Source organism: Pristis pectinata, chromosome 22 (assembly GCF_009764475.1).
Source record: "Pristis pectinata isolate sPriPec2 chromosome 22, sPriPec2.1.pri, whole genome shotgun sequence".
NCBI lineage: Eukaryota > Metazoa > Chordata > Chondrichthyes > Rhinopristiformes > Pristidae > Pristis > Pristis pectinata.
In genome coordinates, this window is record NC_067426.1 from 26,140,813 (window position 1) to 26,164,131 (window position 23,319).

General features: G+C 37.9%; 1 protein-coding gene across 1 annotated transcript in view; it reads right to left on the minus strand.

Moving 5' to 3' along the window:
- Window positions 1-23,319, minus strand: part of LOC127581617 (CUB and sushi domain-containing protein 1-like) — a 1,418,367-nt gene that overhangs the window by 1,164,819 nt on the left and 230,229 nt on the right.

The following is a 23,319-nucleotide window of genomic DNA, read 5'->3' on the forward strand; positions in this document are numbered from 1 at the left end:
CTGGTGTCTCATTCCAGTGACAATTCTACACACAAGTGTGGACATTTTGTTTTCCAGACACATATTCATCTCAAGATCAAGATTGCTCATGACAGCTGCTGTTCTAATTCATTTTTTCCCATTGCTTTAAAATTTATGAAACTCCATGGCTTTCTTGCCACTTACAGCACGATCTCCTTACAAACAAATGTTGACAAGTGGTTGATCGCAATACAATGATGCACTTCAACAATTAAAAAAAGAAACTGTTCTCATATTTACTGGAAGGGTGTAGGTGAAAGTGAAGGCTTACAACAAGGCCAAAGATGTAACAATCCTGCTAAATATAACTACAGAGTCTTGTTAACATTTGTTAACTGTGTTTCCTGCTCACCATCTAATTAAATGGATAGGCGAGCTATTTCAGTTGGTGGGGCTGGGAATGCCTGGTAAAAAGAATGCCAGTGGCAGGAAAGCACAGTTGTAAAGCACTGGGGCATTGCCCATTGTTATTTTTGATCATACTCTACCTCTATGCCAGGATTGTGCATTAACTATTGTTACCTCACCTCTATCCCAAGACTGTATGCTAAGTATTACTTACCATAGAGTGCACTAGAACCATGCAAAATCCTATCTTGACTTCATGTTCATATGTATGCAAGTTCTGGCTGCTGGTTAGCTTAAAATTAGGCCTTGAAATGCCTCGAAATGGGACCATTTAGTACCGATTCTTTTCGGTGTTATGATGTTTGAGAATCAATTTAACCCAAAGGAATTTGCACTTACAACCATCTCCCCATCAAGTCATACCAGTTGTGCAATTTGACTTGGAACATCCTGTTGTGAGATGCCTAAAATATTTTTGTAAATCCTCGGACAATCCCACCTTCTACCTTTAAAACGTTGTAGCAACTGACCCCACAAACGCCCCTGTCCTAATCTCCAGTCTGCCTTCTGAACCTCTGATATGTGCACCAGTTCCCTTGCGATTCCTCTCCATTGCCACATCTGAACGTCAGCCCTGGTACTCCTTCCATCCTGCTCTCTGCCACCATACAACTCCCCCATGCCACCTCGGTCTCCCTACTCTGCCGATGACAAGGAGTTTATCTCATCTCTTTGGTGCCTGCCCTCCCTCACATAAGCATAGATGTCTCCATTCCTTCCCTTCCCAACCAAAAGCAGGAGTATTTCAGAACCGTCTCCACCTTTTCCCAATCACTATTTTCTGACACAAGTAAACAGCACTGGAATTTTACTCATACTTGTAAGTACTTGATCCAAGGCCTCGGCCACCAATCACATTACTGGTGTGGGAAGCCATGAAAATATGAACTAGACCTCAATGCCAGGTAAATATCAATGCAGTGAATGAGATCAGTTAACACAATGCAGTTTAGGAATCAAAGCTAGGCAATCAATATTGTTACCTATAAATTCCCTCTCCATTTCACGCATCATCTTGATTTTGAAATTTATCACATTTTGTCTTTCATCATCAGTGGACCTGAATACAGAAACTTCCTTCCTGGGGCTCACCTTCTCAAGGGCAATCTGGACTGGGTAATAAATCCTGACCTTGCCAGCCACAGTTACCCTCATCCATGAATAAAATGGCCCTTACTTGCCTCGGTGATTCAGGCTCACACTCAGCAATGCACTTTTCTCCCAACTCATCGAGGGATAGCTACATATCTTGATGCTTTGTTTTAATGATTAAAGATTTGGCCTCTAGGTCAACCTTTTTTGGGTTGTTTTCTCTGGAGGAGCAGGGGCTGAGGGGAGACCTGATAGAAGTTAATAAGATTATGAGAGGCATAGAGGAGAGAACCGGTACCTTTCTCCCTAGGGTCGAAATGTCTGGTACTAGAGGGCATGCATTCACGGTGAAAGGTGGCAAATTCAAAGGAGGTATACAGGGCAAGTTTTTGTTTTTACACAGAGAGTGGTGGGTGCCTGGAATGCACCACCTGGGGTGGTGGGGGAAGCAAGTACGATAGAAGCTTTTAAGAGGCTCTTAGATAGACGCATGGATGTGCAGAGAATGGAAGGATATAGACATGTAGGTAGAAGGGATTAATTTAGTTAGGCATTTAATTACAAGTTTAATTAGTTTGGCACAACATCGTGGGCTGAAGGGCCTGTTCCTGTGCTGTACTGTTCTATGTTCTCTGCACAATATACATTCTAACATTCAGTACCTATCTGCATTACCAGTTTAAGATGTGCTATTGTTTGATTAAAATACTTTCTTGTGAACTGTACAAAATGGTCTTTATACTGTTTGTAGCTGTTGAAGATCCCTTGTCTTTTACAACTGAAATTAATGGAACACAGTTGATTTCATGTGGATATTTCATGGTTATTTCTTGAACACCTGCAGCACAATTTCCCATCTTTACTAATGGGCCTTGACAGCTTTGACAACTGACTGAGCCTTTCTCAGTTAAACTTATTAATGTATCGACAGAGAAAGCATATTGGTTTAAACCATGCTTTTAACAAAAACAATGAGCAGTTCTGCAATTTATTACCACTGTAACAATTGAAACAGGAGATTCTGAAATTGTTGCTGCTATAAATAAAGTACATTGTTGTGTGGTTAATTTTGGAACAGAACTGAAACCCATGTGTACAAAGCAAGCAGTTGATGCACAGTTTTATTGAATACTTTTTCATATTCAATCCTATCTTCAGCTTCAATTACTCCAAACATTTAAATAATATACAATTATGCATTGATTTAATATTTGGGACTGTAACACACTTAAATTCAGTTGAGGATAATTTGGAAAAGATTGCTGATAAATGTAAGTAGATTTTCTAATAAGCCTGCTGGAACATTTTATTTTGACAAATGACTATATAGGGTTGTATGTAATTAAAGGCAAATAATAGGTATTGCAGTTAAATCTCATTATGAGGAAGTACATTTGCAGCAGAGGAAATCATCTTGCATGGAATTACATGAAAAGAATAGCAGAGATATACAGAGTATATTCTGGTGGTGTTTCATCGAAAATCATACAATCATAGCAAATGTCTGTGTCGATCAAAAATAGGGTTACTCAATCTAATCCCATCTTCCTACACTTGGTCCGTGGCTCTGCAGGTTATGACTCTTCAAGTCCATGTCTAAGTACTACTTAAATGTGATGACGGTTTCTATCCCACCACCTTTTCAGGCAATGAGTTCCAGACCCCTACCACCCATTGGTTTAGAAAAAAACTAATCTCCCTCTAAACCTTCTTGCAATCACTGTACAACCATGTGCTTTATCTTTCGATCTCTCCGCCAAGGGAAACAGGTCCTTCATAATTTTGCACACCTCACTTTAGTCTCTTCTCAGCCTCCACTATTCCAAAGGAAACAATCCCAGTTTATCCAGTCATTCCTCATCCTCCCCTATGAAACTAGAGTGGCAACCGCTTCCAGTCACAAAACCCACACATGATCATTATCTTTTCTTTCCTGCTACTGAGACAGTTTTGCATCCAATTTGCTGCCCTCCCTTCTTTTACTTTTACTTTTTTGACTAGCCTAACTTGTGGGAGCTTGTCAAAAGTCTTACTAAAATCCATGTCAACTGCCTTCATCGACCCTCCTTGTTACCTCCTCAAGGAATTCAAATGTTAGTAAGACACAACTTTCCCTTAACAAATCCATGCTAATTACCCCTGATTAATCTTTGCCTTTCTAAGTGGGAGTTTGTGTACTGTCACTTCGAATGGATTCCAATAATTTTCCCAGCACTGAATTTAACCCAACAGGCTTGCAATTACTTAGTTTAACCTTCCCTTTTAAAGAAGCATACACTGTTAATAGTCCTCCAATTATCTGGCACCATTCCTGTAGAGAGAGGATTGAAAAATTATAGTCAGAACCTCTGCAATTTCTTCCCTTTCTTTTCACAGCCTGGAATATATCTTCTCCAGGCTTGGTAATTTATCCATGTCTAAAGGTGATACACCCCTAATACTTACACTTTTAGTATGTTGATCCAATCCAATATTTCATATTTGTTTGCCTTAATAATATAATCAACAACATTGCCCTCTTTTGTGAAGACAGTTGAAAATATTTAATAGGAACCTTCCTCATATTCAGGTGACAATCGGCAATTTTAGTCCCTAACATGTCCTTCACATTTATTTCTTTTTCTCTAAGTATTTTTAAAGCATCCTTTGGATTTCCTTTGATTTTATTTGAAAATATTTTCATACCTTCCCTTTAATTCCCTAATTTACATTTTGATCTCACTCCTTACACTTTCTTTACTCTTCCTGGATTTTTGCTACATTAATCTTTCAGTCTCTGACTGAAGTTTCCCTTTATTGCCTTATCCTACCCTTCAAGTAGCCTGTCATCCAAAAGGGTTTAGATTTGACAATCTTTCTGAACAATGTTCCAGAGCTCTGTATTCGCAACACATAATACAGACAAAGCAGCATAATGGGCTTCCAATTGTTACATTAAGGTATTTGGCCTCACCCTTTCAGAGGTATTCTCCTTTTCAACCTATTCTTCCACAACTTTCTGTGCTTACTGAAAACAAATTTGTCTGCTTGTTTTCCCAGTTTTGATGAAGGGGCAGTGATTTGAAGCCTTAATTGTTTCTGCTTTCACAGATGCCACCTGGTTTGCTCTGTGTTTCCAGTGATTTTTGTTTTCACTTGACATTGGATAAGTCTTGCGAATGTAAACTACACTTTACAGAGAAACAGGTCCATTGAAATCAAGGGGAAGGAAATAAAATCCAGTTAAATTTAAATGCAATTAGTTGTTTTAATTGTTGGTGAATTGATTTTTAGTGTGTAATTTGGAGAAAGAGTGTTTAACATTATTTTGTTTAACGGTTTAAAGATAAATGCATTTACAAGTGTTCATTTGCAGTGACAGTTTTGATAGTCAGTGAACCCAAGGGCATGGCCTCACCAGCTACTGAAGCCACATTGAGAGTGCTGGCAAACTGGCTCCCAATGGAAGATCACTCTTGGGACCACAGTGGATCTTGTTTTGAGGCCAGGTTAGCCAGTGATCTGAAATGAAATCTAAAATGCTGGAAAGCCTTGGCAGGTTAGGCAGCATCCCTGCAGTGAGAAAAAAAACCTTAAATTTTCAGGTTACTGATTCTTTATCAGAACTGGAAAAGTGAGAAAATTAGTGTGTCTTAAGTTACAGAGAGGGGAGGGGCAGAGAGAACAAAAGCTATTATCCTTGATGAATGCTGAAAATAATAACTTTTCCATAAATGTTTCCTGAAATAAGATCAGGAAACATTTATGGAAAAAGAAACCCTAATTACTGTTACAGGTGAAGTTCTAATATAAACAGAAAAGGGTGGTTATCTGAAATTATTGAATTTGACATTGAATCGCAGGGTTTACACCATACCCAGTCAGAAGATACCTCCAGCCTCCATATTCGATGGATCATCTTTCTAATTTGGGAAGGGCAAACTTGACAAGAAGATGCTTAATCAATGATAGGATATTATGAACTGCAGAGGAACAGAGTGATCTTGGAGTGCATGTTCACAGAACCTTAAAGATGGCAGGACAGGTAGATAAAGGTGGTTTATTCACCAAGACAAAGAATATAATGGGAGAGAGATTATGCTGGAACTGTATAAAATATTAGTTTGGCAATAGCTAAATTACTCTGTGCTGTTCTGGTCACCACACTACAGGGGTATCAACAGGGAATCCACATCTGTTCATGACCATCCATGAAGGAGCGCAGAACCAGTCTGGTACTCATCACGCTGACTGAATGTATTAACTTCTATGTGAAGTTAAAATCGTAAAAGAGACTGGTGTCTACAGTGAGTAACAGCACAATCAGAATTCTCCTTTATCTTTGTTAATTTTCAGCTATCTTCTTGGTAAAAATTCTTACAAAAGAATGGAAGAAACATGATGAATGTAGCAAGATACCTTCTAAAGATATCGATGTGATCTTCACTAATAGTTAAGCTATAAAGCTAGTTACATGCATACAGTTAAGCAACAGCCAGTGTTGTTTATTTGGAAGTGATCGATGATCAATAAGGGTGGAATCAGATGAAAGCAAAGATCTGAATGGAACTCATAGCATTAATATGTGGAGTTTATTGACAATTTATTCCAGTGGTAAATGCCAGTATTGCCAGGGAAAGAAAGAGATCAGAATCAGAAACAGGTTTATTATCACTGACATATGTCTCAAAATTTGTTGTGTTGTGGCAGCAAAAAATGTAAAGACATAAGAATTACTATAAATTACAAAAATAAATAAATAGTGCAAAAGAGGAACAATGAGGTAGTGCTCGTGGACCATTCAGAAATCTGATGGCGGAAGGGAAGAAGCTGTTCCTGAAACATTGAGTGTGGGTCTTCAGGCTCCTGTACCTCTTCCCCGATGGTAGTAATGTGAAGAGGGCATATTCCAGGTGGTGGGGATCCGTAGTGATGGATGCCGCTCAGCTCAGCCACCTCATCAGAGGAGAAGGATTACAAGCCACACACACACACACTCAGAAATGTTATAAAATGCCTATTTAATACTGTTAACTTAAGAAATATCCAGGGACTTTGTCTAAAATAACTGACTGACTGCAATAATCTCAGACTTTTATGATGCTATAATTCATGTTGATTTACGGGAACTCACAGAGGCTATGAGTTATTGAGTACCCAATTCTCTCTATTTATGATCTGCTTTTCACACTATTAGGTAGCTCTGACTAAATGAATTCACATCAATTAATCCTTCCCAAATTTAAACTCTGATACTGTAACCAATTAGTAATCCTGCTTAGCTGCACGTCCTTGCTGATTTGGCAAGATAGAGTTAATTTAATTAATAGCATGTACAGTATGTATCCTTCTTCGTAACTTTGAATTTAAATTTGTTTATGGCAGGAAAATTTGACAAGCCAAGTATTGTATCTCATAGTCTGAGTAATCTGTTTAAAGATTGCTGAGAAATACAATGCCATGTAAAACACAATCTATTCAATATTCCCAACAATCGTGAATGAGTTTACAAAACGTAATCAAATATTCATTAATCCTCGGACTTCTGCTTTAAGCTGCTAATATTTTGTCAATTGCATCTATCTAAATTATTTTTTGTGCAATAAGACTGGGTTAATTAGCAATGATAGTAAAAAAGATCCTCTGGGGAAGAGTGATCATAATATGATAACCTCAATATGTAACTCTGAGAGTAATGTAATTAATTCTGAAAGAAGAGTCTTAAATTAAACCAAGGAAAATTATCTTAATATGAAGAAACAGTTGTCTATTAGATGAGGAAATTCAAAGATACAATGGTCGATTCACAATGGGAAACATTTAAAGAAACAATTCATACTTCTCAATGAATATACATTCCTTTCAGGAAATTGCAACTCCATGACAAAGTGTTCCAACTAAAGCTAATTTGAGAATTTGGGAAAAACATGACCAGCACATCTCAAGATTGGAAAGATTTTCAAGATTTTGAAACTGCCAGAGCCTAACCAAACAAGAGAATACAGAATAGGAGTAAAATGGTAAAACATATAGAAACAGATCAAAGGAACTTACATGGATATAAATGAGAAGAATTTCACAGATAGTGAAAGTATAATTGGGATTAAGGAAACAGAAACATTATAAAACAACATCTCCACAATAGGAGGCAAAAAAAACCCATGCTGGGAAACCAACTTTGTTCAGGTATTGATGTCACTTCAACAATGTTGTTAGAAAGGTACAATGACTCAGCATCAATAAAGGATCAGCAATGCTATGGTCCAGATGATTTGTGATTTGATGGGAAAGTTACAGGAAGGTCATGCTCCCTTCCCTTTCTAACAGTAGAAATTGTGGGTTTGAGACATGAATTCAAGGAGCTGCTGGATGGTCTGAAGTGTAATCATTGTGTAACCATGATGGTAAAGTTGAAAGTTGAGGAGGAAGATGGAATACCCATCAAGTAGGATGCTTGGCCTGGATGTCATTGATTTTGTTGAGTACTTTGACACTTGCCCTGTAATATGGTGATTATTTCAACATGTTTTGTAGATGCCGTGTCTTGTAGATTGTGGAAGGCTTTAAGGAGTCAGGTAGTGAGTCAGAATGTCTGGCCTTAGACCTTAACCCTTCAGCAAGAGAGTAAAATAATTGCTGTTGATATATTTCTGGTAGATGCTAACCCCAGGATATTGATGGCGGTATATTTACCAAAAGCAGTAACATCAACTGTTTATTTCTCTCCATCGATGCTGCCTGACCTGCTGAGTTCCTCCAGCACTTTGTGTGTGTTGCTCCAGATTCCAGCACCTGAAGAATCTCTTGTGTCACCATTGAATGTGAAGCGAAGGTGGTAAGACGCTCTTTTGGGGATAGCTTTTGGAAGGTCATAGAGTCATACAGCATGGAAACAAGCCATGCCAACCAGTGGGCACCCATTCATATTAATCCCAAATTTCAGCAGGTGTCCGATAGCTTTCTAGGCCAAGGCAATTCAAGTGCTCATCTGGATACTTCTTAAATACTTTTGCACATCACTTTTGTGAGAAAGCCAGATAGATTTTAAGCTGCGAGGACACAAAGAGGTCATAAATGGTCAAGAGAATGTCAAATAAGAATGCAAAGTATGGAGTTTGCAATTGTCGGGAAGGATATAAAAACTGAATATTTTAAGAATAGTCAGACAAGGTACATGTCATAAAATTGAATTACAAGCAAGTAGGTTCAGTGCACAACTAAGGAAAGAATGAATATGTTAGCATTTATTTCAAGGAGTATGAATGTTCAAGAGTAGAGAAGCCTTTCTGCCATTATCCATGGCTTTGGTGAGAGTACACCTATGGTAGCATGGACAGTTTTAGACTCCCTACCCAGATAAAGACAGATTTGACTTCAATAGGTTAAAGAAAAGACTTACTCAAGTTTAATTTGGAACAAGAGGAATCACTCCTTTCCCAGTACTCAATCCAGTGATGCTCTGAGGAAATACTGAAAATTGCCTGAACTTTGGAGGAATGGGAATTGGTCTCATTGGTCAGTGAGTCTGGAGTGTAGTCTTAGGATAGTGACTATGTCATTTATAATGAAGCTGAGAGTAAATGAGGAGGTGAATCTTTTCAGATTCTCTGCACCAGACAACTGTGAAATTATTGACCATGGAAATTACTCAGTACTGGGATTGTAAAATTTTTTTTAGAGACAGGTACTCAAGTAATCCAAAGACAGAGAAAGGGCAGCCAATTGAATGTATTGAGGAGACCAGCCATAAACCGACTGAAAAGCAGAGTCGGCTTAAGGAGCACAATGGCAGATTTGTGCACTTATTGTTATTTTGTATAATTTTTGTTGGTGCTGGTGAGGTTAACATTGATAGTGAGCACATCTGGCACATTTTGAGAGTTCACATCAACAGTAGCAGGATGAGAGTGTACAGGCAATACTTAAAGAAAGTATTACAATGAGCAATAGACCAGTGGCTAAAAGACATGTGGTTATTAATTTACATATGTTAGACGATAACACTGAGGTAACTCTTAAGCAATGGAACCTGATGGGTTATTTTCTATAAATGTGTGGTCCTCAGTATATTATTTTCAAACATGTTATTTGAGTACATAATAAAGCATGCAAATAGTTTTTTTTCCCAACAGATTATCACCTTTCACTTACTATTTAAGTTTCCAAAGATTCATACAAGAATTATGTGATGTATATCCTGGCAAATACTTCTAAAATGAACAACAGTTAGTGGTAACAATGTAAAAATCAATGAATGAGCACAAAGAGCAGACATTCAGACCACAAACACAATAAAAAATATCTGAGCAGAGTTAGACAAGTCATCAAAAGGGATGACAATCATCATAATGGCTAATGGAAAGTTGGCATTTAGATCAAGGAGATTGAATTCAAAAATCAGGAGGCTGATGCTTCATACACAGAGCCTTAAACATTAAGAAGAATATGTGGCTGGCATGCAGGCTCACCAAAAAGATACTGGGTTTTAAGGCCAATTTGCAAGAATAGTTTCCATAAACTGAATTATATTCCCTTGAATTTAGTTGATGAAGAATCGAGAACAAATGAAAATAATACTAAAATCAGAACTAGTTCATTTTACATTGAAATCAGAACACATTTCTTTTATTAAATACACAATATCTGGAAATCCAGTTCTCTCAAAAGACAGGATGCTGGGTCAATCGACATTTTCATGAACGACATCAATAGATTTTTGTTCATAATGGTGTTAAAGGACAGAGAATATTGGATAAAAGGCACTGAGATACTGATCAGGTACGACTTATTGAATGATAGAGCAGGAGCAAGGAGTAGATGGCTAGTATCTAATTTCAGTTATCTGCATGATAATTTGCACATCTTTTGTGACAATTATGGACCCAAATAGAAGTAAGTGACAGTTTCACTGCATATATAAGAAGAGAAGGAAATCATGAGGACAAAAGCCACTGATAAAGAGCAACAGTGATTATAACATGTTGAAATCTGCCTGCAGCTCAAATCCAATAGAAATGGACAAATATTGGCACCGGAACAAATTTAACAGTCATAATTCTCATCGTGTACTGGAAATGTTCGTAATTTTTTTCTGGAAACTCCTACTCTAGATACCACAGCACTAAATATCATATAAATAATACATACACTTTTGTAGAAAGATTTCTGCAAACCAAGCCATCATGATTTGATATGATGGTTAAAAAAAATACCATTTTGCAATGAACATCAATTTTACAGTGCATATATAAACATACCAAGTATTTTATACTGTCACTTGCTACAGATGGTCCTTCCACCTGCTCACTGTGAAATTTTATGAAACTATTTTTATCTCAAGATTAACATATCACTTTAACACAATTGATTTTAGTGAGGAAATAAAAAAAATTGCTGCTCTGTCCAGATATATGGAAAAGTCAGCATTCTCATTTAAAATTTCATTTGAAACAAATTAGCAGAAAACAGAATGTCTCTGTACAATAATTGAACAGATGTGATACTTCAAGTTACTTTATGAACTACTGTGGCATATTTCTGACCAACGTTATTACATTCTAAAGAGGGATCTGATATCTTAGCTGTAAAATGTTTCATTTTGGCTACATTTGATATCTTAAGGATGTAACGAGAAGAGGATGACAAAGTAGTTGAACAGCAAAGTCTCGAAAAGATTTTGAAGGAGAAATAGTACAACCACAGGTTTAGGGATTAATTACGACTCTGATGAATAAAGCCTCAAGGGAGCAGATGAAGACCAGGTACAGAAAACTGCATTCAGCTTGCAGATTCTGAAGTCAATAATTGCAGAAACAGGCCAAAGCAAATTTATGGAGGGATTAGTAAACTGGAATGGGAAGTCTATTCCCTGCAGACTAAACCAACAAAACTGAGTTGAGGATGAGTTTGAGAATCCAACAGACTTCGAAGGAATGAATCCTCCTTACAGCGCACACTACTGTGTAGTGTATCCAGGTCAGCTGAAGCGGTATTCTGGGGTCTGAGGAGGGTGCAGAGGTGCTTCAGGGACTTTTAGATAGGCCAAGATAATGGGCAAAAACCTGGTAGATGAAGTATAATGTGGGATAATATGAGGTTATCTATTTTGGTAGAAAAAGATAGAAAGACGGTGTATTTTTTAAACAGTAAAAGATTGAAAGGACCTAGGGTAACCTTGCAAGGGAATTCCTGAAAGTTAATTGCAAGCACTTAGGAAGTCTCAGGTTATGTTGGCCTTTATTGCAAGAGGATTTCAGTACAAGAGTGAAGCAAGATATTGTCACTTATATAAAGCTTTGATGGAACTGCATAGGAATATAGTATCAGCCCTCTAGTGCAGTGAAGGTTCACCAGCTTCATTCATGAGCTGGTTGGTTTGTCATATGAGGAAGCATTTAAAAGACTGGTTCCATGCTGTCTAGAGTTTAGAAGAATGAGAGATGATCCTATTGAAACTTACAAAATTCTTAAGGGGCTGGACATGGTAGATGAAGAGTTAATGTTTTACCTGACTGGGATGCTATGGAATCCAAAAATAAGGAGTTGACTATTCAGGACTGAGGTGAGAAGAAGTTTCTTCACCCAAAGGATGGTGTGTCATTGAAATTCACTCTCTAAGACAGTTGAGGCTTAGTCATTGAGTATATTCAAGGAAGAGATTTGTTAGACTTTTTTTTAAGAGATTGGGGATATGGGTTTGGCACAGTTGAAAGATCAGTCACGATCTTATTGAATGGTGGAGCAGGCATGTGGGGTTGAATGGGCAACTGGTGTTTTTATTTCTAATGTCCTTATGGATCCCTGAATAATCACTTTCTGCAGTGTTGGTGGAACATTGGTAGGAAATACCCCAGAGATAATGGTCACAGTTCTTATCATTGGAATAATAGTGAAGATTTTCAGCTTGGTTCAGATTAACCAGGACATTGATTCAATTTGAGCTCATTAGAACATGAGATAGAATTAATAACTAATGTTTAAAGGTTATGGTGCAAGTCAAATTGGATAGCTTTGGGTCTTTGTGATTAAAAAAAATGCCTCAGTTGTTCCAGTGATGATCATGGAATTAAGTGTAGTAATGGCAAGGGAAAGCTGTGTCTTCTTAAGTGACTCCCATGATTGCAGATTCTGTAAATATGAAAGAGCTTGTCATGAAGGATTAAAAGAGAGATAAGTATAGAAAATAAGTCTGAAGTAATCAAAGAATGCACTTTCGGAACCACACTGAGGGGTTTGATGTAGTTCCACAAAATTCTTGCTTAAATTTCATTTGATCACAAATGCATTCAAGGAGAATGACAAAGAATTGCATTTCCTGCATTTTTTGTACTTTCAATCACTGTTTTTAGAGGAATTTTTTCAGCAGAGGGAAGTCTTTTCCATTCACTTTCTCCCAACTCCTTACTGCCACACCATGACCATGAAGCATTCATTCCATTAATTAAAACGTCGACGTTTCTGCATCCAATATTCTTTCTGACAAGTCACTACATATCCTTCAGTCATTAAGGTTTACAGAACTGTTCCTCTGGCCAAAATGAATCACTTCTCTCTGTCAAATTTCTTCTGCTGCTTGCCGACTTGTTTCAACTGTTGACTAGAACTTCCTCTCTGATCATAACATCAGTGACTAATGTCTCATTGGAAAACTTTGAAGTTATGCCCTGCACACCCAAGACTGCATCATTAATATACAAGTCAAAAGACTTGGGACATAATACAGCACACTTCTTTCGATCAGAAAGCAACTAATTACCACTGCCCTCCACATTCTCTCTCAGCCAATTTCATTCTCCCGCACAACTACATCATCATTTATCCTATGGCCTTCAATTTTGCAAAAAAGCTAAAAATATAATAATATCTGAGGGTCACGAATGTCCATATAATCAGTTGGATTCCAATCATCCTGAATTAGTTCAAAAAAAATGTAAGTGTTTTAAACAAAACTTACCTTCAATAAATCTGTGCAAGCTTTCATTTATTGTCCCATATTTTTCTCGACGCAAATTTCTGTGCTAGATTTATGCCTCTGAAAGCTCCCCATATTTTGCCAACTGGCCAATCCTGCCATGTTCAACCCTGCACCCTTTTTCTGAAGAGCAATATTGCTTTTGTGGTCCACAGATTCCTGCACGCAAAAGGCCGAATGGAGGATTCCAAACAAAGCCTTTGAAAAGTACAGATTTAATTCCCACAGCAATCGTAGGATATATCATATTTGGATCAGATGATATCCTACTTGGAGTTTTGCCAAACTCTTTTGGTGTCCTCTATTTATTTAATCTCATCCTTTCTGATTTCTCTTCTGCTGCCTCCTTTACTGTGACATTGGCAGCATCCACTTCCTCAGAGAATTCAGATGCACTCTTCCGACTTCGTAACTCAGGGACGTCTCTGTCACTTTTTTGGACTCGAATCCACCTCACCCTCCTCTGTCTTTCCCTCTCACTTAATGCTTATATATTACTTCAGGATTATTTCTTTATTGCCCATTAATCTACGCTCACGCATTCCCTTTGTCCCTTTCATTATCTCTTCCATTGTTCCACTGCACTTATTGTATTCAGCTTAGTTCTCTGCTGAATTATGGATCTGACATTAACCATAAATTTGCTTTTAGTGTTTCATTTTAAGCATTAAATCTTTTGTCATCCAGAATTCTTTGGACTGTGCTTTGTCTTCTCCTTGTATGAATATGTCCAGTCAGTATATATTTATCTCCCCTTTGACAGCTTTCAATTTCACCATTTTGTATTAACCATCAAACACTGATTTCAATCCATCTTATCCCCATACAACTCAGTGAAATTAGCCCAGCTGCAATTAAATATTTGATTTTGCCACGTCATTTCATAAGTACCACAAGGTGAATGATGGCAGACAGGAGAGTGCCGATATTTAACCAGTGGATCTGTAACAAGCCATCAGTGGGCTACACAGTGCAGAGCAGCCTGTTCTGGACGTCTGCAGCTGTGCGCTGCAGTGCAGATGTTGGTAACACACTCCAGTCGGGTGCTTGCACATCTGTATCCAGCCCCCTCATCTTCATATTGACTACAACTGCTGCATGTAACATAGTGCCATCCATTTGATTGCTGATCATCATTGAGAAGGTCAGCTAAGTTTGAAGACCTCTCCTTTGTTTCCATTTATTTTTATGCATTAATTTTTTAAAACTTTAATCTTTATTTATACAGCATGGTAACAGGCCCTTCTGGCCCAACAAGCCCGCACTGCCCAATTACACCCACGTTAACCTACTAATCCATACGTCTTTGGAACGTGGGAGGAAACCGGAGCACCCGGAGGAAACCCACGCAGACACGGGGAGAACGCACACACTCCTTATAGACTGCGACAGGAATTGAACCTGGGTTGCTGGCACTGTAATAGCGTTACGCTACCCACTACACTACCGTGATATTGAATGGCAGGGCAGGCTTGAGGAGCCTGGTGACCTTCTCCTGCTCCTATTTTCTTGTGATTGCCTGGAAAGCAGTGGCACCATCGCGTGTAAGGTGTGCTTTTTATCAGAGTAACGTTATGTAACAGACATAAAGCTCCTTACAGACAGCAGTGGGAATTGAACTCTGATTGCTGGCGCTGTAATAGCGTTGCGCTAACCGCTACACTACCGTCCCATAATAAATGTTAGTCTTGTATTTTTAGATAAATTTGTCATTTTCCATTTTTAATACATTGTAATGTTAAGATTTGTTTTTCAATCATCTCTAATCACTGATATTTGGATACAATGAAAAGGCCATTGGGGAAGTCTGTGGGAAAGTCTGATGGAAGGGCTGCAGTGGCAATGCTGGTAATGTTGTTGGGAGATTTGCAGATGCAATAAAATTATTGCGAATGTGAGCTAGTGCAGGCAGCAACAACGAGGTCTGGGCCATGATCAACACATCTGATCACTCCTCCCCAAATGCTCTCCGATTGAAATAACACCAGAATTAGATCCTGTCTTATTGGAATGGAAACATACCAACCAATGTTAATTTAAATTTATGTTAGTTTATGTTTGTCACGTTTGCAATGTACTGTTCTGTTGCAAAATAAAATAATTTTCAGAGCATTTATACCCTGGGTATGTTTGCCCATGACAAAAAATAACTTGAACTTGAATAAAGTTCTCTTGTAATCACTTCAGAATTCCTTTCCTTCTTTTCATTTGGCATCATTATTTCCCTTATTTATATCAGGGAAATTCAGTTCATCTGTTATGTTCTGATGAAATGGTCATCCAACTTAATTGTTCACTCTCTCTCCCTCTGCAAATGCTGCCCAACCTGTTGAGTATATCCAGCATTCTCGGTTTCTCCTTTTAGATTTCCAACATCTGCACCATTTTGCTTTTGTATCACCCATTATCAATACTCTGTAGTTTTTGTACTTTTCTGCAATGTCTGCAGCAAGTGACTCAAATCCTTCCATCCCAAGGCCCATCCACAATCTACAGGGAAAAATTCTGGCATCTGATGGAATAGTCTCTATTAACCTGGATAATCAATGATCAGGAAGCTTGACACCATCCAGAACTGAGCATCCCACTTGATTGGCACCCTGTCTATCCCGCTAAAGATTCATTCTCTATGGCATTGTTGTACCATGACTGTAATGTGTATCATCTGAAATGCAATGCAGTTACTTGCCCAGGCTTCTCCAACATCTCTCACACTGATTCATCTCCCACCAAGAAGGACAGGAGCTGCAAGCATTTGCAACACTATAACCAGCAGGTTTCCCTCCAAGTCACACATCATTCTGACTTGGAAATATATCACTATTCCTTTATCGTCGCTGAGCCGAAATCCCGACACCCCTCTCAGTTCTTGGTGCATACAGCATACATATCATTGTATAATGGCACCTGAAATGGTTTCCGTTTAGTCAATCCGCGAGTACGTCTGCCTTTCACTGCTTTTTCAATTTACTCATTTTACAGAACGTGATTTAATGTCCCTCCTGAGCTGCCCTTGAGAAGGTGGTGGCGAAGCACCTTCTTGAATTGCTGCATTCCTTTTGTTGAAGAGACTCCACAGCATTACTGGGCATGGAATTCCGGGAATTAGACCCAGTGATCATGATGTGCATTCCATCACATTCCTCACATTTGCTCTGCAGGTCATGGATGGACCATGAAGTGGCAGGATCTGAGGCATGCCCTGCAGATACCCAGCCTCAATGGGCCAGTATTTAATTAGCTGACTTGGTTGAGTTACAATGTTGTCTGTGATCAGTACTACCATCCCCTTCATTTATCCTTCCCGAACATTTCACATTTCTATTCCCCCCTTGTTTAATGCCAATACCTTAATTCCATGATTCTCCTCTTTCCTGAAATTCACCAACCTTATTTACCACATTTGATATTTACTCTCATGAACTCTAAATGCATTTCAGTTTGTATCACATTTCCTCCACAGGGGTCAGTGTTTGGTCCACTACTTTTCATGTCAAATGTTAATGATCTGGATGACGGAATTGAGGGCTTTGTGGCCAGGTTTGCGGACGATACAAAGATAGGTGGAGGGGCAGGTGGTGTTGAGGAAGCAGGGAGTCTGCGGAAGGACTTGGACAGGTTGGGAGAATGGGCAAAGAAATGGCAGGTGGAATACAGCGTAGGGAAGTGTACGGTCATGAACTTTGGTAGAAGGAATAAAGGCATAGACTATTTTTTAAATGGGGTGCAAATTCAGAAATCAGAGGTGCGGAGGGACTTGGGAGTCCTCGTGCAGGATTCTCTAAAGGTTAACTTGCGGACTGATTCGGTAGTAAGGAAGGCAAATGCAACGTTAGCATTCATTTCAAGAGGACTAGAATATAAAAGCAAGTATGTAATGCTGAGGCTTTATAAGGCATTGGTCAGACCACATTTGGAGTATTGTGAGCAGTTTTGGGCCCCATATCCAAGGAAGGATGTGCTGGCATTTGAGAGGGTCCAGAGGAAGTTTACCAGAATGATCCCAGGAATGAAAGGGTTAATGTATGAGGAGCATTTGATGGCTCCAGGCCTGTACTCGCTGGAGTTTAGAAGGATGGGGGTTGGATTTCATTGAAACCTACTGAAAGGCCTGGATAGAGTGGGCGTGGAGAGGATGTTTCCAGTAGTGGGAGAGTCAAGGACCAGAGGGCACAACCTCAGAAATAGAAGGACGTCCCTTTAGAACAGAGATGAGGAGGAATTTCTTTAGCCAGAGGGTGGTGAGTCTGTGGAATTTGTTGCCACAGATGGCTGTGGAGGTCAAGTCATTGGGTATATTTAAAGCGGAGGTTGATAGGTTTTTGATTAGTAAGGGCGTCAAAGGTTACGGGGAGAAGGCAGGAGAATGGGGTTGAGAGGGAAAAATAAATCAGTCATGATTGAACGGCAGAGCAGACTCAAAGGGCTAAATGGCCTAATTCCGCTCCTGTATCTTGTGGGTATTCAACAACGGAAACCAAATCGACAGGCACACCTTCCTGGATAGTTCCTGTAATATCCGTCTCTTCCTACCCTGCTGGACAGCCAATGATAACTCTCCTCCTAGACTCACAGGAGCAGCTGCAGATCCACTACCTGGAACACATGCTTTGGGAAATCATCAACCCAGATGCCCTCTGGAGACTCTTTCCTCCTCTCAGTGTCGAATTCCAGAACTTGAATTTGAGTCACATGTTCCACACAATAGTAACCAGGATGCACAAAGCATTCAGAAGTTCCATATAATGCAACAATAGTGGGCAAGTTTTCTCATCATTTGGTTTAAAAGGTTATTTATTTACTTTAGCTCTTTACTGTATATGTTTTTTTCATGAAACTCAAATTCCTTTCACATTTATTATTATATTTGGATCTAATTAATTGCTGATCATTTGTAAGAATATTATTCCACCTTGCTTCAAAATCCCAAGCACCCACTTAGAATCAGAGAGTAATACAGCACAGAAACAGGCCCTTCAGCCCAACTCGTCCATGCCAATCAAGATGCACACCTAAGCTAGCCCCATTTGCCCACGCTTGGCCCATATCACTCCAAAACTTTCCCATCCATGCACTTATCCAAGTGCATTGCAAAAAGAAATCAGATTATTTTAAATACTCTTGTTATTCTTCCTAAAATAAGCTGTTCAATATTCCATCTGTAGCCTAACCAATGATTTGTACAGATTTACCTTCATTTCATGGCCTTTCTACTCAATTGCTGTATTTATAACACCTAGGCTTTATCAACTTGTCCTCCCATTTCAAAGATTTGTGTCTGAACCCCTGTCCCTCTGCTCTCCTACAATTTTACCATTGTATCATTTAATTTATATTTCCTGTCCTCATTCTTCCTCCCAAAATATATCACCTCACATTTTAACTTCATTAAATCTCAACTGACATCGGTATGATCAATCTTCCAATCTGTCTACAACTCACAAAGTTGCAGGTTGTTGCAGTTAATCACATCCCTAATTGTGCCATATCTGGCACCCTATCAACTGCCTTTGAAAATTCACATTCACAACATCCTCTAAATTTCTTTCATTAGCAGGTTCCATTATCTGCTCCAGACACTTTAATTAAATTTGTCTGTCATTACTTGTCATTATAAATCCTTAACTAAAGTAAACCCTTAACATGCTTTTAGGTGAATATTAATTTTGTTCAATACTACAACTAGAAACTGGTCGACTGGCCATTAGTCTAGTTTTTTTGGTTTGTCTCTTCTCTCTTTCTGTAGAGGAATTACTTTGGCAACCCACCCGTCTGCTGGTACGACTTTGATGCTTGAATATCTCTGAACAAAATGTGACCATTTCAAGCCTGAAAATAAGAAGCAGCACATTGCAGTGTATACATTATTAAAATTAAGTGTCAACATTTATGATAAATACTTGAAGATAAATCAAATATTATAATCAGTATACTCCATGTACTTCTACATTTAAAAAAAAACTTAACTGTGCATCATAAAATATTACTGCCAAAATTCACACTTTAATTGCCTCATAGAAAGTAACTTCAATTACCAGCTGTAGTGCAGGGAACTCACCAAGAGATCATTGTAATTGTCCAACAAGTTTGATTCTGCTGAACAATTTTAATTGTCTGGATCCAGTATGTTATTTGCATTTTATAATGTTTTACATTTGCTACCCTTTCACCGACATTTTAGCAATGGTCCTTATTACCAAGGATAAATTTCCAATATCAGATTCAGCTATTCCCCCAACTCATTCTCAGCTTCTAAAAAAAAATTCTAATCAGAACATTCCAAGATTGGTTAAAGTAAGACAAGGGAGCATCAATAATCATAATTCATTGAATCAATATGATTTCTGAAAATAGTCCTAATGAAAGGCTCTCTCAAAGTTTTACAGAAGATCAACAAGAAAAACGGCAAATTGTATTTTGGATGCAATGAAACATCCCATGATACCTCCCAAGAGCACTAACCAAACAGATTTGACATTAAACTGCATTAGGAAATATTTGGGTAGACAACCAAGCAAGTTTTAAGGAACACCTGAAAGGGTAGGAGAGAGAAGGAAATTCCAGAACATCAGGCCTTTGCAGATGAAGGTGTCGCCAGCAACAGTGGAACATTAACATCAAGGATAATCTAGTTAGCAGAATTGGTGGTATGCAGATTAGCCAAAGGGTTGTGGAGCTGGGACGATTAACATGCAGTGGATATGAGCAGCAGAAGATTATTCCTCCCTTTGAGTCTCTTCCACCATTCAACAGGTTTCTGGTTGGTCTTCTGCCTGAAGTGCACCTTCCATCATCATCCCATGAACTTTAATTCCCTCGGTACCCTAAACTCTAATGACATCTGTCATCGACAGAAAAAGATTTCCTCTCCTCAGTGCTCAATATCCAGCCTCTTATTCTGACACTGTGATATCCTGGTTGTGGACACCAGAAATCGAAACTTTAACCAGCATCCAACTGAGAATATGTGCAGCAATTTCCTGCTCTTTCACTTTCATGCTTCAAAACTCTTAGCAGTAATGGCTTAAACTACAACTCTTCTCAGAGGATAACCTCTTTATCTGGAAATTCAGTTTAGTGGACCCTCACTGAACATTCCCTGAGGGAAATCATGAGAGGATTAGAGAAAAACTGTATACAGTATTCAGAGTGTGCTGGACCCCTACTTCTTGCAAACTTCTTGGGGTATGAATTTGTTCTCTGTTGCTAAACATGTGATATATGTTTATAAAATTGAGCTCTGTTGATTTCAATGAACTTTACACTTGTATTCTTATATTCTGATCTATTTGTACTGTAATAAAGACCAATGTACTTATCAAAGTGGATAAATTCATGTTCTTCCATGTTATATTGCATATGCCACATTCTCTCATTTATATTTAATATTGTTTTGCACAAGTTACTTACTCACCTAGTTTTCTAGCATCGTCATTATTATACAATAACACTCAGTCATCACAACTAACTAAATACTATAATTTATTGATTAAGGAGGGTCTTTCACTAGCCCTTGTAGTATCACACTACTTAGAGTGAACAAGAGGAACGCTTCCAAACAAAAACTAAAATCGCTAAAAATCTCATCAGAAAAAGTCAGAGAGTAAGACTATAAAGGGAACCATTCATTTCTAATCTGATTCTAAACACAAACTAACCATCAATCCATTCAAATATATTAACCATTAATCTCATGAAATGTTTTACTTTCCAGTTACTTTTGATGAAGTTCCTTATTGAATGTGTTTTTGTCGGAAATTCACCATACAGTACATCTATTGATTGCTCATCAACATCACAAGTTAAAACTCTAAAATTTAACAGCATTGACAAACATACAGTATTTTGTCTTTCATAGATCTGCCTTGAATTTGCACAAACACTCCATGGACTTCAAAGTACCCACTTACCGCCCACACTAATAATAGATCATAGCATTTTCTCTACTCAAACGTCGTTAACCTGCATCTCTCTGATGCAGATATAGGAATAAAATATAACAAAGAGAATTTTCCTTGCTGTGTCAGTAGTGAGCAAATTGCAGCCAAATGATAGGGGTACATTGCAAGTATATCTGCGGTTTCAGACTCTCATCTACATCACATTTCAATTGCAAAACAAGCATGTTTTTAGTCTTCAGTTTATCTTCTCAGCAGTTCTGTGAAAAGCATAAATTCCACCAAAAGTCTTATTCACGTCACTTTTCTACAAATTGTGGCATCTTTCGTAAATGTATTGGCTTCCATTTGAAATATTTGACTGAAAATGAATTAGTATAGCCTTTAATCAACAAACTCATTCAATTCAAATCATCACTTTTTAAAAAAAATTAGTAATAAACAACGAGAGAAAGTCACATCATGCCAGTCACATCTTGAAGAATTAGTAACCACTATTGCACAACCATTTACAACTCTACTAAATAATGTTAATGCTATTGATACTCTGTTGATGAAACAGTCTACCAGTGAGTATCACTTTCTCATAATCTACTCCAACTAGGCTGTTGTAAAAGATCTAACATCTAATGATAAATCATAAAGATAAACCAAACTGGAATATGTATAAAAAATTACTATTGGATATATTTCATATTTTAAAGTATTCATGAAATTCATGTGACAAAAACATTTCATAAATTGTTTTCAGTTGCATCTGAAGTTGTAAAAATAAGGCACATCTATAATTATGATTAAAAAAAGAGTAAATCTACCCCATTTGAGCTTTAGATTGATTCTTACTAAATTCATCTCCATTTTTTTCCTGCCCCATTTTTGTTGCAAATCTGAGATGTTCTCAGTTTTAGTTCATTATCTATAGCAACATTGTAAATTATCTATTTGCTATTGAATTCCCTTGCTAAGCCATGATTAATTTTAATTATCAGATGTCTGATGAGTCAACTCTGCACCTGGCAGGGGGAAACAAAGTGAAGAGAGTCACACATCAAGCAACATATGGTTGGTGTGTGATTCAAATCTCAGAAACTCTTGCTAATTTCTTTCAAATAATCCATTTATTTGTTCATTTTCATTTGTCATACTGAATTAATATCTAATTTTAAAATCTGGAATAATTTACAAACACTCATACTTGTTTTTACTTGTTCAAATACATGACAATAAGATTAAGTTCACTGTGCCAAAGTAGTCCATGTTTAAGATCAAGACATATCCTGATATTGATGCTGTACACTTTCCTGTGTTTGTTGTATTCATATTCTATTGCAGCACATGTATAGAGTTTTTCAAAGCTTTCTCTTGCTTTGTTGATCTCCTTGCAAATTTTGCATTATTAACCAACTTCAACCTCTATATTCTTTTGCTCCCTTAAAATATAGAATAGAAAATACGGCATTTCAAAGTGCATAACTTAATTGAGAAAGCAGAAATTGTGTACATTGAAATTACGGGAAAGCTCATCGAAGACTCGAGGTGAATTTTCACTTTTTTCCTCCCAGCAACTTCCAGCAATAGGACTTATTTTCATTAACACGAGTGAGAATGTGATATTAAACAAACACATTAATCACACGGCAGAAGAATGTGTGATCCTTGTAACTGGCAAATGTTTCCAATTGGTGGCTCATTCTACATGATGACAAAACTTCTTATAACTAGCAATATCAACGGCTATACTCCCTGGGTAAATATAAATTTCAAAACAATATTTACCTTAGGATGTTACCCAAGCCTCTCTATGAGGTACAATCAGGAATTTTCCCCTTAATATTTTGGGTTTCTAGTTGTGTTTCTACTATTTATACTCCAGCATCTGGAGCCATCCTTCATATTTGTTTTGTCACCATAGTGACAAAATTATAAAGGCACATATTGAATAGTGTGCTG